Below are 13,277 nucleotides of genomic sequence, written 5' to 3' on the forward strand. Positions count from 1 at the left end.
GACTGGGACACGGCCCCTGGGGGGTATTTCAGGAAGCAGGATTATGGAGTTAGCTGGATAACTGCGCTGAGTAAAAACCAGAACGGCTCTTTTTACTTCAGTGCAGGATTTGGGAGGTTCTGGGTTTTACTCTGTGCAGTTATCCAGCTAACACAGTAATCCTACTTTGTGAAACAGGGTCTATGCAAATGTTTAAAAAGCTACTCAGAATTTGACCACAAGATGGAAGCAAAACCCTTTTTTTCTGGTATCTGAAAGCTGGTTTTAGGAATTCTTCAAAGCATTCATAGCATTTTTTCAGCTCATAACCCCCCCCCCCCCCCACATTATTTTTTGAGGGGGGAGGGGGTATTTGGAGCCCCACTGGACCGTTGGAGCACAATTTAGTCTACAGTCAAGATTCTGAGTAACTAACTAGAAAACCAACTTCTGAAATCCCTCAGCCTGGTTGAAATTGTACCAGTTTCCCAGTTCACAAATAAAAAGCTTCTATAAGCAGGTAAACTGATTTTAAGAGGAATTATTAGTACCCAGACTTGGGTGACATTAGAAATGGATGAATTAAAGGATAGTTAATTGCACTGTATAGTAACAAATTGCTCCGTATCTGGACATGTGCATATTGATTAAGAATGTGTGTAAAGTAGCCTCGGGTGCATTCAAATGGATATTAAGGCCATGCAAGATGATGAATGGCTTGTATTCAGAGAGCATTGACCTTTGAAATGGACTTGCTCGTTTGACCCGGCCCATCAATAGTGGATGACTGACAGCGTTGTATTTACATTGATTCGTTTAGTCTAAAGTGTAGCTCAAGTGGGGCTGCCTCAAGTAAAGATTGAATGTTTTCCTCTCTAATCAGTCTTTCGATGTTTCCAATTAAAGATGTGATGGTCTTTACTTACCCTGCTTCCACAGTAATTCTCTTAATTAGACGCATTTAAAATGTAAATGCGGGGGTTAAGTAAAAGATGCGTTTCACACAGAGCCCACGCAGCCTCTTAACTCCAATGTGCAACAGTTTCCCGTGTGTTCGAAGTAGCGACACCTGAAATGTTAATCTTATGATAATTAGTCACTCCTGTTAATTTCATTATGTTAAAACAAAATGGGGGGGTCGCGCTCACCACAATCACTCCATCGCACCTATTTCACAATATGCATGGCTCGTTAAGCACTAACTAGTTACCATGGAGAGGCACCGACAAGACGTTCACAAGAAATGCAGGGCTTTGAAGTTGCTTACATTTATGTTGAATTACAGGTCTGCTTGCAGATACTCGGCACCGCAAAGCAAGCATTCACATAAAAGGACTTTGTGGCAAATCATCTTTCCATAATCTGTCAAAAGCAATTATGAAAAAGCCCCACCCCGGTGCTGGGGGAGCGCATTGAGCAATGAGGTGTGTGTGGTACCGTACAGTAATGAGAGTATATGTAATAAATACTGCTCTGAAACATGCAGAGATACCTTCGAGCAGGAATGTGTGGGAGCGAACTCTCCACGAGCTGAAACAGATCCTGCACTCTTTTTTATCGAGAGTCCGGTTCCCCCTTTTCTCCAGCTTATATTTCATCTTTCCTTTCCTTTTATTTTTGACAGACGAATCCAATGTCATTGGCAAAAAAAAAAAAACACCGAGCGCATTTTACTGGGTGCGCTCGCAGATGGAGGGGCGGGGTTATGAGATCCTTAAGGTTTATTTTTTTGTGGGGTATCGTGTGGCCGGAGACAAATGTTTCCACAATAGCTGCGCGATTCTCCGCCAGCTTCCATTTCCAGCAGATGGGAGAGGAGACGAAAGATAAAGAGGGACTGGCCTCGTTCCTCCGGAACATCTCCCTCAAGGCTTCGGTCTCTGAGGGGATCTGAGCCAGTTACCTGCGCGTGAATACTGAAGAGGCTTCACGCGGAGATAAGCGATGCACGTGAGCGCTCTGTGGATGTTTGGGGCTCCTTTCTGCATTAGAGGGATTAAAACAAAGCCACCGGAGTTTCATGAGCATTACGCAAATCAATACCTCATTTGTACAGATTTCTGACCGTACGGGCTCGGTCAGGATTTTTTAACCATTTCATGTAGTCTTAAGTAAATGCTCTCAATCTACAGCTACTCTTAAAAGGGCACTTATTCTCTCTGCCAACCTTTTTAGAAAGATAAGTCTGATTACAGTAGACTACAGTAGAATCTTGCTCTTTTACAACATTTTAGCCAAAGAAAAGACACAATGGACACATCTGTAATGTATGCCCCTCCCTACCCCCAGGTCATCACCAGGCCTTTAAAGAATACCAAGCATCGTGTCATTTTTGACAATAAATGGTTAAATCAATTTTCAGAAGCAAATTTGCCATTTAATTGCTATCAGAATCTTCTTACGTGCTGAATCCCCCAGAAGCTTCTATCAACGCCATAGCCGACCGCTCATCGCCCGGAGGTGCTCCCCGCCACGGCTGGGTGTGAAGCTGCACCACGCGGCCCATCCACGCATCGAAACGGTGCCTCGGCTGCAACCCTGAGGGTAACGTTCTCAATGTAAATCACCGCAAACTCGCGTCCCCGTACGCGATCGCGCGCGGGGCAGAATTAATCAGGGGACAGCGGTTAGCCTTGCCCATGCAGAGGCCCTCGCCTCACATGCAGTAGCCTGTTTACACACGTGGATTTGTGCAGACTTGTGGAGACCTCCTTCCCTGTGAGGACCCCCTCTGTGATAAATCAGCGGTCAGATTGAGCAGATGCTGACCTGGATGCTCCGCACTGGCAGATATATTTAGGGAGTTAACTTGGCACCTCCAGCAGGGGAAACACCACTAGATGCTTATCACAGTGTGTGTGTGTGTGGGGGGGGGGGGGCTAAATGTACTATTTTTCCACTAGATTTGTTTTCATGCATATACTGTAGGTGATGTGGTATAATTATGCTCAGGAACATATTAATCATATCACTTTTTATACCACCATATTTCAGTATAATAAATGCTGACTAAAGACTTATCATGATAGAAGACTACAGAAGGAGAGAGATCATACAGACTTCTACTTATGCCTCAAAAGTGACATAGCCACAATGGCCACACTGTGTAAAAACGTGGCCTGCTTTTGTCATAGGGTCCCATTCCGGAGGATCGACCTCACATGGAGCACTCCCCACCCCGGCTCTGCACTGCTCCAAACAGATGAACCACCTGGGCATGGCAGGATCTCTTCTGGAGCACTTTGTACTAGAGTGCAGCTTATTGTTTTGCTAAACTGATGTTTTGAATTATGGGGCACATTAATTTAGGCTCTGAAGGCTCAGAAGTTAGGTTACATGTTGACAGAAAGTAGCTACAGTACCTATCATTGGTTTGACCATGGGCCCTGTATTGCTATTGCAGCAACAATGATAACAGGAAGTTAGCATCTTATATTTTTATTATTTTCTTGTTTTTTTTAGTGCTATGTTAATATCTAAAATATGCAAGAAAATGCCACAATCGGTAGCACCAAAAGGCATGCAGTCATCTAATGGCACTGTTATCAAATAGGAAGGTAAACATGCATTAGCATCCTGTCACTTTATCAGTGAGCTATTGAGTGTGGTAGTAATGACCACCCACACGCGCGCGCACACACACACACACACACACACACGCAAACACACGCACGCACACACACGTGCGCCCACACACATGCATGCGTACGCACACACACATACACGCACGAAGACACACATGCGCACGTACACACACACGTGCATACACGCATGCGCACACACACACACACACTCATACACACGCACACATGCACACACACACACACAGATACTCACACACATGCACGCACGCACACACACACATGCCCGCACACACACACACACACAGTCACTCGCACATACATGCACACTCATACTCACACAAAGACGCACACACACACACATGCATGCGTGCACACGTACATACACACACACACACAAGCACAAAAGCTTTAGGGTACATATGAAAGCCCACAGACCTCAGTGTGTTCCCCCTGTGAGGTTTCAGCAGGTGTGTGGGGTCTGCGGGTCTCTCTCTGTGTTCCTGGCGGTGCTGAACGGCTCCCCGGGGAGTCGGCCCCCCAGTGACCCGCCACGGCTGTCCACTCCTGTGGCTTCTGCTCAACGGCTCAGCACCCTCAGGAATCCGCAAATAGCTCCGCCTCCCCCCCGAAGAGAGACACAAGCAACAGGATCAATAATTATACAGCAGCTACTGCACAATTTTACCGGAGAATTATACTTTCAATGGAGCCATTTGCATCCTCTTCCCACAGTCGCAGACATGATATGCCGGTCTCTTCTTTCAACTCAATTTTCCAAATTCTACTCTAGAGATGGCCTTTAATTCAAACACTTAAAGAAAAGATGTGCCCGCAAAGAAAGCGCCAGGATTAAGGTGGGGATTATGGGACCAGTTGAGTTAGACTTGTGCGAAAGGTCCAATTTCATAAGGAAAATAAAAAGGTAAAACCATTATCATTCAAATTAAAATGAACCAGGACATTGAATAAGTAAATACATCCTGGGATTATTCACTTCTCCTCCAGCGGAAATGGCTAACATTGCATAACTGAAGCATTTACTTTGATACATTTAATACACACTTACCAAAAACTGGTATTTGTTTAATAACACCAAGCTGCAGTTCCACCTTTCATATAAAAAGCATGTACATGTGAACACAGCTACGCTAAAAGATTTTACAAATACCTTAAAAACTCTTAAAATATGCAAGAGGACTGGGGTTTCTTAACACTATGCTGCACGTGCTTGCATTACATTTTAAGAATTTATCATTTTAAAGGCAAATCAATTTCTATGCTTTTTAATTTAACTGAATTGTCACAATTTTCTAAGGAATGCCTATGTTGTTTACAAAGTAAAGGACGCTAACAATTTAGGCTATTTATCTTGAAAGAAAACACTTAAAGACAATTGCATAATTTCTGGTTTCAGATGAATCCTATAATTCGGAAAAAATTAATTTTGTTTCTTTCACCGTAGACATGCTGTATGAATATACAGTATATTAATTTTCATGAAGAAAAGAAAAAATTACCATCAACTAACACAACATATCTATGACTAAACCGAACCTCCTCTCTACACCTAATTCAACCTTCCGATTAAGTCATCAAACTGCAAATTACACACTCTGTACACAGCGGTCCTACAGAACTGAGAACCATAACACCTAAACAGGGCCATGCAATATTATAGCGCCTTTACAATAACTCAGTTAGATATTAGCCTACGTAGTTTCCTTCCGTTATCAGGAAATATTTACCCCCTCAAGGCAGATTGCAACGCTGTAAACCCAAATCCCACAAAGTTCGGTAGAGGATGTGTAGCTATTATCAAAGTTCATTGTCATCAGGTGCGCATTTTAACAGGATTTTGAACCCCCTATAGACACAATCAGAGTTTCTTACAGGATGCAATGAACACCGTTTCAAAGTTATTTACTGTAAGCTGAACAGAGACCATTCATAGCGTTTCAATACAGTTGAAGAACAATTGCAATGACATTTAATGTCGTTGTTGTCAGATCGTTCTGCCTCATGGTGTCAGTATAGAGACAACTCTGAAGTTGCTCATTGGAAGAAGTGGTGGGAAATTATTTTATGCAGTTAGGTATCAGATTGCCACATTTGTGTTATTTCTATTACTAAATATGCATGCATTATTTTATTTTTTATTGGACCAGACAATGTTGCTCATTACTGGAAGCCTTGCACATAGACTACAAGAACTATTCTTGAACATAGCCTACATTATGAAAACATATATTAACACGCAGTACTGTATTAGAAGTTGTTAAGGCGTTTTGTCGACGCGCTGATTCTTCGATGGTGGATTTACCATCGAAGAACCTCTTCTAAATCTATTACCAGTGCAGTGTTCATAAATCACGCGCGCATCTATCTGCGGAGCGGGACTGACCTAAATTTAAATCACGTCCAAGACGCAATTTAATTATCGGCATGTGTCATGAATTACCTCCATGAATAGCTATATGGCATAAAAAATAATACTTGCCACATTTTCAGAAAACCCCAAAACGCCTACCAAGAGTGCATTTCATTAGGCGACGCTTAACAAACGAGGAAATTAAAAACAGTTCCATTCTGCAGCCTACGTGCTTGATACTTAAATACATTCAACAGATAATCTTCGGAAAAGTCAAATTAACTACCCTATTGTTCAGAAAGAGAAAACAAACGAACCCCCTGTGGACGTATGTGGCCTGTCGAAAGCAATGCCGTTCAGACTTCAGAGCCTTTTCTGTAATGCAATAAACTGTGAGGCACCGTTTGCATTAGCCAAGATCACACAGTTGCATGGAAAAGGTCACCAGTTTCCGTCTTTTTTCTTACAAGGGTCTAAACTCGAATAAAGCTTGTTATTAACGTACGCTTTTACAGGGCACCAATGTAGGTCTGTATCGCTTGGATACGGTTTTGATGCTCACCGCTTTGCAATGACCTCATGGTGCTACTGCGAGGGAGGAGTTCGCAGCTCCCAGTGTCTCTGTTCCGTGGATTCATGTGGAGATAAGCGCAAGGAAAAGTTTTCTCTCGGGCGTTTCATGTCTTAAAACAGGTAATTGCCTTCCCTTAATCTTCAACATTTGAAAGGTCGGTAGGCTTTTAGATTATTTTTTGCTAACGTGTGCATGTGTTGTTCGTCTGCGCGTAGCCTACAGAAACATTGGGATGGGAAAAGTAGGAATAAAAACTTTCGTTTGAGCTAGGCGACCAAGTTAGACTAGAGGTTGGTGAAGGTACGGATTGGAATGTGTTTGGGCATGTCTTTGAGGAGAAATGGTATATTATATAGTGTGCTCTAGAAATTGTGGGCAGCATTAAATGTTTTTGCAATATGGGAATTTAAACCTGTCGTGAACTGTCTCAGATTTACCAGCACCAGTAGTAGTTTGACAAACTTTGACGCGCGGTTTAGTTTGGGCTAGCTCGCTAACTTGCCTGCACGTTAAAGTTAGCCTAGGTACTGTAATTGCTATGCAGTGCACTGTATCTTGGCAGCTAACGTTCATTCGTATTTCGTTTCTCAGTGTCCTGTCGTGAGACGCAATATGCCTACTTTAAAGAATAATAGTAATGTATTTACTTGAATGAAACGTATAGCAGGCGTATGAGCTCTGGATAAAAATTTAAAGGAAAAGTTGTTTACCTAAAAAGTGTTGAAACAAATCGCAAAGCTTACTTCTTATACATTTGCCTTTGAAAGACTGCATGGTCACTGTTTAAGTAAGTTTACCGTCCCAAATTCTTTTCTCGCTTTAAACTGACAGCCGCAAACGAAACTATTCTGGTAATTTAGCCTTGTGCGGTAGGACTGTTTACCCTTGGCTTGAAAATATTATCGATATAAACAATGGTAGTTGGTGTCAGACGAATCAATATTGAATATTATTATAAAGCCAGTGCGTATAACAAAGCCAATGCGTTGTTATCCACACTTGTGTTGGGCAGTCAGCATTTTCCAAAAGCATGCTTTACAGAAAAAAAGCACAGTTGCTGTTTTGATAACTTGTGTGAACAAAAAGTATTTTAATTGTTCTGAAAATCGTGACCCAGCCCATTTATAGCGTTGACTCATTTGATATGCAACGGGCCAGACATATTGGCAGCAGTGCCAGTGGCTGCAGTGAGTCATTGAGTCATCTGTTATGAAATGAGCTCTGAGCCTCGTTAGACCCCAGGTGTTTTGGGGAAAAAAGCTACTTTAACTCTCTCTAAATGATTCTCATGCTGAGCTGTCAGGTTTCATTTTGATCAACAGGCAGATGAAATCGAGGAAGAACCCTGCATTCCATGTCTTTGCTGAAGAGTGTGTGAGTTTACAATGTAGTAGACTTTGGAAGTCACCCTAAATAGTCAGAAAATTTGGTTAATGGAAGTCCAAGCTATGAGGAGTTACTAAGACTTAGTACAGAAGTACACCAACATTATTAATTACTTTATCTTGTATTGATTCAACCGTGTTCAGCCCTCTCAGAAAGGAGTACTTTGGGGCCCATTTGATCAGTCTGTTTCCAAACAAGTTAACTCAGCTTTAATACTTACAATGAGTATTGCATTAATTGTCATAATTCATCTATGATTACGTATAGCTATCCCAGCCTTGATTTGTGTGCTGTTTATGTTAGCATTTGAGTTGTCGTGGGTATGACTCTATGGATATTCAATGGCTTTGTTTTGCTGTTATGTTAGCATTTGGTTGAGTTGTCGTAGGTATGACTATGAACATTCAAGGGCTTTGTTTACCTGCAGTAGTTTTGATACACCAAAGCAGCAAACAGTTGTGTTCCCATGTTCTTGGAGGCACCATTGTTGTTGTTGTCACACGGTAAAATAAACGCCTCGATCAACCGTTTGGAGCTCCTTTTAATGAAACCGCCGACTTGGGTGTTTGTTTTACGTCTAACTGACAACAGGGTCTGCGTCTCGGGGGAGAGTCCCGTTCCCATGGTTTTAAGCCAGTTGGCAACAAACAGGTGTGGGCACCCAAAGAGGCCAGGTCTGGCGTGGGGAGCGCAGGCCGTGGGGCTGCTCTGACCTCACAGGAGTAATGGAGTATGTGGAGACCACACAGGCCTCTGTTATGCTTCTGTTTAGAAGTGGACTCTGCAGACTAGCACTGTGAGGCTGAGCGCTGGGTGCGAAGCTGTTTCTGCCTTGGCGATCGGGTCCTGTTTACATGAGCTAATCCACAGCTGTATGAGGCGGGTCAGGTTAAGACTGCGGTGAGGCCCATTGCAAACATTAGGCTGTGCGTACTGCGTCTCTCTTACACAAGGCCTGCTTGTAGAGATTGCCATAATCTGTTGTTGAAACAAATGTCTATTTCCACGCTTGAAGGCATCATGTTTGCCTGTGTTTGTAAATGAGAGGTGTGTGTGTTGCGGGGTTCCTCCTTGTTGGGGGGTTTCTTACCGTCTCACGGCTGTCTTGGTGGCTTGAATGGCCTGGCAATTCTAAATGATGTTTTTGTAGAAAATGAGTTAGGCTATATACAGATAAATTTTGTACTTGTCATTCTTTACATGTGCGTGGTGTTAAAAATGTCAGAAGTTTAAAGTCTGGGTGTAATTCCCGTTTTTAGAAAGTTATGAAAGTGATGAAAGCGAATAAACTGACAATAACTTTAAAGCTCAATATCTGAGAACTGTTGAAAGGACAGACAGAAGCCTGTAATTCTCAGGTGTCCCCGTTGTGAAGGGTATTTGTGATAACACTGCCGGTGGCTTTGGCCTTTGGCCAGTGTATGTGACAATAGAGGCTTGCCGGTAGTGTGGTGTTGTTTGCAAACCTGGCGCTCCGCTGCATCTCCTGAAACTTCTCGGGTCATTGGGGACAGAAATGTGTTGACACGTTTGGGTTTAACTGGCTAACCAGCGCTGAACCACATCCGAGCGCCGCTTGTGTCATTATGTGAACCTGGCACGATCCCCATTACTTGTATTCATTATAGCATTATGAGGCTATTCATGAACCCCAATATTTTTTGTGTTGTCAGTGAATCAGGTTCCCCCCCCCCCCCTTATGAAAAGGCCTTACCGGTTTTATTTACTTAACAAGTCGGCCTAGTCCTGGGCAACACATTTATAGCATTTGGTGCCTGCAAGTTTTTAGTTAAAATGGTGGGAAAAGAGCACGTTAAGTAGGCCATAGTTCTACGGTTGTTTGCTTCCTGAGACCTCCAGGGTACTTTGGATGAAGATTTAGGCTGGGTTCTGGGCATGGGACCTTCTGGAAAAAATGAAGTGCACACACAGCTACTGTACCACCCATTGAAAACTATTTAAAGTGACCTCATCATGTTTACTGAGAAAATACATTTCGAAGCCTGCGGTGGTTTGGTCGAATGTTTTATGATATGTTTTTCAGTTTCCACATTCAGCAGAATGAAAAATTCACTGAAGTAAAAAAATATTTCACATTTGTGGTAAGCTGTGAAGAAACCTAGCTGTCCATTTCCTGGCTTTGTGTGGAAAGTGAGCGTGTGCTTCCACAGTATCAACAATCTGATTGCAATTGACATTTTTCTAACTCGTTTGGAGAAGCTCCAGAGATTTTTATGGCACAGTGCTATTTGAAACTGGAGATTGCTCCTGGGGACTTGGAGGCTTTGAGGACGGACAGGCTGGTTCTGAGAAGGGCCTGGGCACTGGTGTTCAGTTCGATGCGTTCTGCCCCACCCCTTCACCCTGTCGAACACCCTCGCTGCTAGCGTTGTCCGAGCCGGGAACCCGAGGTAGCCTATGTTTGAGGCGCGTACGGTCGGAGCTGGATTCTGAACGCCGAACGAAAGTCTTGTTTTCTTTCCGGTTCTTTCCGAGGCCTTGAGGCAGGCCCGCTATGCCGCCGCAATATGAAAATTCCCGTGCTTCCTTATCTGGGGGGCCGTCTGCGCTGAGCACCTGGGGTATGTCCCTTTGACTGGATGGGGGTGGGGGGGCGGGGGTTGAGTTATTATTCAGACACCACACATCTGCTGTAGCCATGAGGGCTGAGGGATTGGAGTTCCTGATCTGCAAAAGGAGTTTCCTGTCCATTCTCTCACCTCTCAAGGTAAAGTAACAGGGAAAAAAAAAAACCGGCTGGAACCTGGAGATGCTTACCGCGTAATGGTTAATCCAGCCGGCTTGGCCGGGGCCCTCGCGTGAAGACACGCCAGCTATTTGTTAAGGGAAAGCCTGAAGACTTTAAACCCTGCCAGTTAATGTTTAACTCCCGGCGAACGGCAGGAAGCCCCAGACGCTCTGGGAGGCGGTCCGCCTGCGTGTGTGAAAAGCCAGCGCACGGGCCCCCCTGTGGGGGCTGGAAGTAGGGACCACCTTTGCCGCCCGGGCTGTTGCTACCGGTGGTCGTCTCAGCTGTGTGTACCTGTGGCACTCGGCCCCGTTTCACCTGTACTCATGGGGACGGCTTCTGGTGCCTGACTTAGGAGCGCGGCAGGAAATGGCTGGGATTCCGAGGCACAGCTGCTGCCGTGCTTGAGTCCAGATTATAAAAACCCTACGATGACATGATTGTTTGATGTCGGCTTTTCTCTGATTGGGCGAAGGTGCGCTGCTTCAAATCAAGTGAAGGAGTAGCTCTAATGGGCTTTTGAAGAGAACTGATAAGGCAGGCAGGTAAATGTAGCCTATACCTGGCTGGGGTGAGGCGACCTGTGGCTTGGAGGTCAGTCCCCAGCTCTGCTTCAAGTTTGATTTTAAAACCCACAACATAAACTGTAAAATGAGTGTGTTTTCATGGCATTAAATCACTGCTGACTAAGGTGAAATATTAACGTTCTGCCAGGTCTCTGGAGTCTGGAATCCTACAGAAGGGTGCAATATAGTCTACGAGGTGGATTTTATTTGTTCGTGTTTGAACTGTGTGAACGAAAGCTAGGCTGAACGTACCGTTTGCTTAAGCGCGGAGGCTTTGTGTACCGTTGTGCGCGTAACGATGACTCAGACCGGTCGAGTGTGTGGCGAAGGGGAAAGACTCGCGGTTCTGATGCTTTGTCATTCCCCCCTTTTCCCAGTGGCACGGCGATCCGTTCGTGTCGGGTCATGAGACACTTTCCACGCCCCTGGGCGCGACCGTAAATTCTGCGAGTGGAAGCGATTAGCGTCAGAAACATGTCTGAACTCTTACCCACGGTCTGGGGAGGTTAGCGCCGGTCCAGAAGAGAGGGCCTCCTCAGGCGATTCAGACGAAATGCTTGAGCACGTGTGCCGTATGCTGTCTGGAATAAAGCTCGACCCGGGCCCGTTCCAAGAGGAACAGGAAGTTTGGAGATTTTATCAATGAGCTTGGCAGGTTTTTACCTGCCGTCTGCCAGAAATCACCTGGCCAGGACTAGTCCATTTGTTTGAAAATATATTTTTTTATTTTCAAATGCAGGAAAATTTTGAGGAAATTTAAAAGTGTTTTCAGAAATGTCCATTCCGTCATACGAAACCTCTCACAGATTTATGTGTGTAGGCGTCATTTCTCCTGAGCTATGCAGCTGCGTGAATGTATAGCAGTGACACACTGTTTTGGTTTTACCCCCTTTGGTGCTAATGATGACAGCGTGAAATTAGCTGGCAGAGCAGCACGATCTTTCCCATGCTAGTTTTGTATTACGTTCACTGGATGATACCGGCCAGGAAATTTTCACAGTGTGCCTTACATTTCGGCTTGTGGGGTAGAATCATAGATGGTAGAGAAAAATGGACAAAGAGATCATGACGTCACCCATTCATGTTCTGGGGCTTGCGTACAGGGGCAGCAAGCCAAAACCGGGGCACTGCCATTGTGTTTGTGCAACAATGCTAGCGCACTGGAGCTAAAAGGGAGAGTCCCATGACTGCAGGGGGCATGCCCATGTCTGGGAAACTGGCGTGTCCTTTTTGTTCTTTTTTTCTCTCACATCCACTTGCATTTAATCTGTATGTTAGCAGATATGAATGCAATCGATATGATGTACAGCAAATTAAGTATCCGGTACATATTTTGGGTTATAATCTTGAGTGTGTGCAAGTTAACATAATGGTTGAATGAAGTTACTGGTAACAATGCTTAGTTAACATCAATTTACTGTAGCTTGTGAATTTTGCTAGCTGTGCAGATAGATAGTTCGCTAGTGAGATAGCCTAGTTCGCTAGCTAGATGACATTTTTTACAAAATGCTGAGATTTATAGTCTAGTATGACAGAGCATTACATCTGCCACTGATGCACTCTGCTTTATGCCCCAGGCAGCCAGGGTGGGCAGTTTTAGAATATGGTCACAAGGTAGTTTATGGTAATAACGAGTTAAACCACGATTTCATCTTTTGAAAGTTTATTGATTTTATATTTCCGCAGAGAACACTGGCCTCTTTTTTGGCTTTCTATGTTGGCTTAAAATAGGGTGGGCAGGGTTTTAAGTTCTTTTTGCAGCAAAAGTATTGCAGTTCACTCGATAGCCACTTAGGGAAAAGGCTTCAAATACGGAGGTGGGGGGGGGGGGGTCTGCGGGAGAAGTTACGTGTGTGGTTAGTTTTGTGAGACTCAAGTGAACATCTCATTGTTCTGCTTATCTCTCTATCTTCATCACGTACCTTGGGGGCTGGTCAAATCCAGCCTCCCTAGAGTTTTAGCAAAAAGTTTCTTTTTGTTTCTTCTATCAATATAAAATTGATGAATGAATAGAAGAACATGTTGATTTTCACACTCCTTTTAGTCTTTCTCTTCACTGAAAGGAGTGTGA

General features: G+C 44.1%; 1 protein-coding gene and 1 long non-coding RNA gene across 6 annotated transcripts in view; one reads left to right on the plus strand and one right to left on the minus strand.

Moving 5' to 3' along the window:
• Positions 1–342: 342 nt before the first annotated feature.
• LOC135240348 (uncharacterized) lies at positions 343–6,620 on the minus strand. The gene is made up of 4 exons (XR_010325658.1): positions 6,494–6,620; positions 3,999–4,181; positions 2,382–2,517; positions 343–1,961 (listed from the first exon to the last, which is right to left on the minus strand). It is a non-coding gene; the product is annotated as an uncharacterized LOC135240348 (long non-coding RNA).
• Positions 6,486–13,277, plus strand: part of LOC135240343 (protein TANC1-like) — a 133,888-nt gene continuing 127,096 nt past the window's right edge. For all 5 annotated transcript variants that reach the window (XM_064309699.1, XM_064309700.1, XM_064309701.1 and 2 more), the window contains exon 1: positions 6,486–6,624. The gene's annotated coding sequence lies outside the window, so the exon portion shown is untranslated. The remainder of the gene's footprint in view (positions 6,625–13,277) is intronic.

This window comes from Anguilla rostrata, chromosome 15, assembly GCF_018555375.3.
Source record: "Anguilla rostrata isolate EN2019 chromosome 15, ASM1855537v3, whole genome shotgun sequence".
NCBI classification, from domain to species: Eukaryota; Metazoa; Chordata; class Actinopteri; order Anguilliformes; family Anguillidae; genus Anguilla; species Anguilla rostrata.